The following is a 5,475-nucleotide window of genomic DNA, read 5'->3' as shown; positions in this document are numbered from 1 at the left end:
ATGCATCTTCCACACACAAAAACTATCTTCCCAATTAGCCTTCCTTTGATATTGCTGCACCTCTTAAGTGTCCATAGCTTACGCTGGGTACATCTTATAGAGTTTCTACCTACACCTTTTCTACAGATCGAGCAGGGCCATCTACTTGAAGGAATTTGTGATTTGTCTGCCTTCCTACTTACTAAGACTTTGGTTTTTGCTAGGTTAGCTTTTTAGTAGAAAGTGGGTTATACATCTTTAGATTGTATACCTGACTTTCTACTAAAAAATTAAAGAAATAGACGGAACGCTGAACTCCAGACTAAACAACTCAAACAACATTTATTTACTTGGTAAAACATACATATCTTTAGTTATACATCTTTAGAGGTGAGAATAACGAGCTGTCGAGTATAAGACCGAAAGATGTAGAGACAGCTTTAAATACACGTCCTTGCTCAATCGCTGGCCAGCGAGAAAGAGAATGAATTGAGCGGGAAACGCTTGCTTGTTTAATTCTACGCATGCGTAAGACTACGCATGCGCAGGTGTTACTACAGCTTAAATGCCCTTCGATTCTAGACCTTGCTTCCACACCTGAAACTTTTCTAGTTCTGGTAGTGACTCAGCTATGAGAAGCAAGGTCATCAGCATAGAGGAGCTCCCAGGGGCAACTTGTCTTGAATTCCTCTGTTATTGCCTATAGCATGTTCGGCTGTGAACTTTTGGCTATGTACGTGGCAGTTAGACACTTTCAGCACTCACTTGAAGGTTACCACTTTATGATCTGTACCAATCACCACTTACTTTTGCATTTCGTTCAAAGCCCAACAGATACTCACCTTGCGAAATTCGTCACCTAAATTTTGTTTCACAGTTTACCAATGATATTCACTTATATCAACCTCCATCTTCTTTTTGCAGATCATCCTCCCTTAGAGTCGATTGATCTTGCTTCACCTGAATTTGTGACTTGTAAATTTAAGTACCTGCCTGTACCTACTTCTGATGCACAAATATTATGTGACATCTCGACAGATACACCATGTCCTCTTGTTCCAGAGACTCACCATCAAATTGTTTTTCACACTCTGCATAGTCTCTCGCATCCTGGAACTTCAGCCACAGTGAAACTCATTTCAGCTAGATTCTTTTGGCTGAATATGAGATGAGATATCACTGCTTGGTCACGTTCTTGTCTTTTCTGCCAGAAAGCTAAAGTGCATAAGCACATTCGTGCACTTCTCGGTACATTCAACATCTTGGATGCTCATTTGAGCCACATCCAATTCAATGTAGTTGGACCCTGGCCAGTTAGTCAATGTTTTATGTATCTCCTTATGTGCATCGACTGTTTTACATGTTGGCCAGAAGCCATCCCTTTGTGTGATATTGCAGCAGAATCAGTAGCACGAGCCCTGGTATTGGGTTGGATATTGCGTTATGGTGTTCCTACCATGATCATCACTAACTATGGTAGGCAGTTCAAATCCTAGCTCTTCCATGAGCTTTCGAAAATTCTAGGTGTGTAGCACATTCAGACTACTAGTTACCATCCAGCTTCACATGGTATGGTGGAATGCTTCCACTGCCAATTTAAGGCTACAAGGCATGCTTACCCTGACCAACATCAATGGAGTGAGTATCTACCCATTGTTCTTCTGGGATGCCATTCAGCAGACAAGAAGGATCTTGGATATTCTCCAGCGGTAACACATAACTGGATGTTAACACTACTAATGTTCAGCACCAACATTTTGTCCTGCAGAAGCAATTGAGTATCAAGTTCAGAAGCTGCTTAATAACCAACAAATTCTTCAGATAGAACATTGTCAAAAATAGCGTAGAACAAGTGAAATCTGTTTCATCCGCAGTTAATGCAAAAGAACCATACTTAGGCAAATAGTATTTTATCTTTGATTACTGATGCTGTGATAGAAGGAAACTCTTTCTGAATATCATGAAATAATATTTGTATTTCAGGGCCTCTCTACATTCCTTTTCTTGATGACAGGATTTTGTGTCAATGTCAGACCCATTCTTTCTTGCATATTGTCTTGCCTTTACCAATCATGTTTGTGTCATCTTTTTTGGAGCGGGGTGGGGTGGGGGGCTGCTGTGTTGTTAAGAGACAGGTAGTATTTTATTTTTACAATGCTTTGCATGAGCCTTGTTAGCTAGCATAAGTGTATTCTATTCCGAAGTTTTTGCTAGTCCTTCTGTACAGAAGCAACTGTGATATGGAAATGGAACCTCTGTTGGGTAATCAAAGTATCCTTTTGCCCTGTTGCATACTTTCAACTGAGAAAGCCTGCTTTGGTGAACACCTGCTTTTTTGTTTTTTTATTGATCTGGAAAATGTTTACAGTGAATATATTTTAGTTTCTGATGTGCAGTATTTTACATGTGGATGTTATAAAACTCTGGATTGAATCTCTAATAATTTGAGTCATCTAATGTTTATTTGAAATTTTCTGAGCATTGTTGGGAGGAAGGTGGTCATTTTTTGCTTGTGGCTAATATCTGCAGAGTGAAGACTCTAAATCTGCTGAATTGCAATTGTTTTAGAAACATCACCTTTCACACTGGACTTCAAATGAAAGGTTTTCCAATTCCTAATCATAGTGCAGCCTAGTTATTTGTCTTTTGGTGTTTTGTCACTGCATGATCAACCTTATCTCTACTAACATCTTCTAAACCTTTTCAAGTAGTATCTGCTGAGCCTATAACCATAGCAAAATATTCCAAATTTGCAGAAGCTGACACTTGGAGGACTTTGGTATTTTAAGAATGTTCAGCATTTCCATAGTACAGCAAGTTTCTTTCTAATGATTTGTCAAATATCCATTATATATTACATTGGTAGTAAAGAGTTAACAGGTTCTTTATACATAGATGTTTTTTTGTTTAAAAAGTGACAAAAGGTCTACTAACACAGCAGCTGGCCTCTTCAAATTTAGAGTAAATTTTTGTTCAAACTGGAAAGAGTACATAGAATTTAAAAAGAAAAAAAATAATGTACATGCAAGAAATAACATGCATTCAGTATCACAGTTGATAACAATAGCTATTGATTTTCCTGCTAAGCGATATATTGTTAGAATAGTTGTTTCTTATCTATGGCTATAATATTGAACAGATGTTTCAATTGTGGCAGTTCCATCTTTATTTATAAATTGTTTTCAAACATAATATATTTAGAGCAATGCTAGTTAATTTTTTTTTTATATGTACAAGGGGGTGCTGAAAAGTTCCTGGATTTAGGTAAGAGAAAGTACAAGAGGATCATTTATATTCAACATATTCCCTCTCAGATTCACGCTCTTATTGCAGCAGTCCTTTAGTTTTTCTAAGCCCTGTAAAAGAACTTGGAAGGTTGGGCATCCAACCAGGCTTTTCACGATACCCTTAAAGCCAGGAGCTTTACAGCACCCCCTCATATTTTTTAAGGTTAAGGTGTGATTTATAGGAGATTTGGGAGCTCTTTTTAAACAGATTGAGTGATTGCACATAGGTTCCCTTTTTGTCTTGTAGAAAGGTTAGTTTATTTACTGAGTCCTTAATCCTTTAGCTTTCACATTATTCTGTCAAAAGTAATGCATATTTATTCACATGTTTTGAATTAATCTTGCATTATCTTGTTGCTTGGAGATTTTTGTGAGGTAACTATTAAGTTTTAGAATGATATTGTAGGGTTGGTGTGAGAAACTGAATCTGGCCAGTTTGAACATAAAGCAGGTAGAATATTTGGGCCTGATATGACCTGTTTAAACACTAAATGATTAAAATACATTTGTTGCATTTTCAGCTGTAAATCACTAATAATAAATGAGAATAATTATTTCATGATAGATTGGCAAGCTTTTGTTCACTAACAAACACCATACCAACATGATGTATGCTACCCGTGTCTCTTCTATTGATGGCATAATTGTTCTTGCTTCTCTAAACTTGCAAGCTGTCTACTACTACTACATTCATATTTTTCTCCTCAAACAACAACCACTTTTATTTCACCAGTCTACAAAGTTTATGGATGTAGCCTCTTTTAGTCAGATAAAAATGCAAAAGTAAAATCCAAACCTGAAAACATTTTGGGACTTCATGTGCCAAGTTGATAAGAGAAAGTTCTTTTTTTGATTAGTACATTCTTTGTAACTACTCAGAATATGGAACATTTTGATCGGAAGTTTCACTGTTGTATCAGTAAGTAGTTTTTCAACTAAAAGCTTCTTCACTTATCTGTGTTGGTGACTTGTTTGGTATATGGTGAGAAGGAGACGTGACAGATCGCTTGGAGAAGTGAAATTCTTTAATTTTGACTAGAACAGTTTGGCAAATTTTATTTTAAATTTTTATATATTTTTTATTTAGGAAAAAAAGGGCAGATACAGAAATATTGGATTCAGATTTTGGCACAAGGCCAGTAACTTTAGGGCAGTGGGGTAGGTCGATTACATCAACCTTAGTATTCAACGGGTACTTATTTTATTGACCCTGAAAGGATGAAAGGTAAAGTCAACCTTGGCGGAATTTGAGCTCAGAATGTAAAGACGGACGAAATGCTGTTAAGCATTTTGCTTGACATGCTAACAGTTCTGCTAGCTCACCGCCTTAAGATACATAAATATTAATTAGGATCAATATGGATGGTTTCAGGGTAAATACACCAATTTCTCCTTTTGGGCTCTACACCTAAACCATCCCAATTTGCTTCTCTGTTTTTAAATAATTTATAAAATTTATGTTCCTTTGGTAATTTGCAATTTTATCTTGCTTTTTCAGACTGGTTATCAATCAGTGTATATGTGTGTGTGTGTAGGGAACATGTTTCAAATAGGCTCTGCAGTTCCTACAGCTAGATCTTGGGCTAAAAGATATTACTTTGAAAAACAAAAGTCAGTAATTTATTTACACATATGTACAACAAAAAAGCTTTTTGATTAAGATGTATTTTTTGCAATTTACATAGTTCTGCACTCAATCTTACTGAATGCCATTTAGGTTAAGTGTCTTTTACCATAAACTTAAGTTGACTTGAATGTTATGAGTGAAATTATATACACAGAAGCTCATCAGATACACTATATCTGTTTTTAGATAGGAGACAATGTTTGGTTTAGCATCATAACCTGGGTTCTTTTTAGTTGATCCCCTTCTGTTGTAACCAGTCTCACCAACTTTCTTGTCTGAAGATAACTGATACATTACTTCCTAATCTACAAACCCATAAATTGTTTCTTCTCGGCTAGTTTTGATGATTACAAGTAAGTTCATTGCCATCAATTCACCATGAGGAAAGTTTGCCAAGAAAATAGATCTATAGTATATCACAGTTAATAGTTAAAAACTATTTTATTGAAAAAAAACCCCCCAAAAACAGTAAATTGATGACAGTGAACTTCCCCTGTGGTGAATTGATGACAGCGAACTTTCCCTGCAGTGAATTGATGATGATGAACTTGCCGGACATGAGTTTTGATGACCCTTCTAAAA

Source organism: Octopus bimaculoides, chromosome 1 (assembly GCF_001194135.2).
Source record: "Octopus bimaculoides isolate UCB-OBI-ISO-001 chromosome 1, ASM119413v2, whole genome shotgun sequence".
NCBI lineage: Eukaryota > Metazoa > Mollusca > Cephalopoda > Octopoda > Octopodidae > Octopus > Octopus bimaculoides.
Note: the sequence above shows the minus strand (reverse complement) of the source record.